Genomic DNA, 443 nt, shown 5'->3' with positions numbered 1-443 from the left:
ATGAATAAAAGAAAAACTAATAAAACATCAAAGAGAAATAGACAAATGTACAACTATCAGAGATTTTAAAAGCCCTCTCTCAATAATTAATAGAACAAGTGGGCAGAAAATCAGTAAGAAAACAGTAGATTTGGCTGGGTGCAGTGGCTCATGCCTGTAATCCCAGCACTTTGGGAGGCCAAGGTGGGCAGATCACCTGAGGTCAGGTGTTCAAGACCAACATGGCAAAACCCTGTCTCTACTAAAAATACAAAAATTAGCCAGGCATGTGGCAAGCACCTGTAATCCCAGGTACTTGGGAGGCTGAGGCAGGGAGAATTACTTGAACCCAGGAGGCAGAGGTTGCAGTGAGCCAAAATTGCACCACTGCACTCTAAGCTGGGCTACAGAGTGAGACTCCATCTCAAAAAAAAAAAAAAAAAAAAAAAAAAAAAAAAAAAAAA

The sequence above is a fragment of the Piliocolobus tephrosceles genome, unplaced genomic scaffold, assembly GCF_002776525.5.
Source record: "Piliocolobus tephrosceles isolate RC106 unplaced genomic scaffold, ASM277652v3 unscaffolded_31804, whole genome shotgun sequence".
Lineage (NCBI taxonomy): Eukaryota > Metazoa > Chordata > Mammalia > Primates > Cercopithecidae > Piliocolobus > Piliocolobus tephrosceles.
This window is presented reverse-complemented; position numbering follows the sequence as displayed.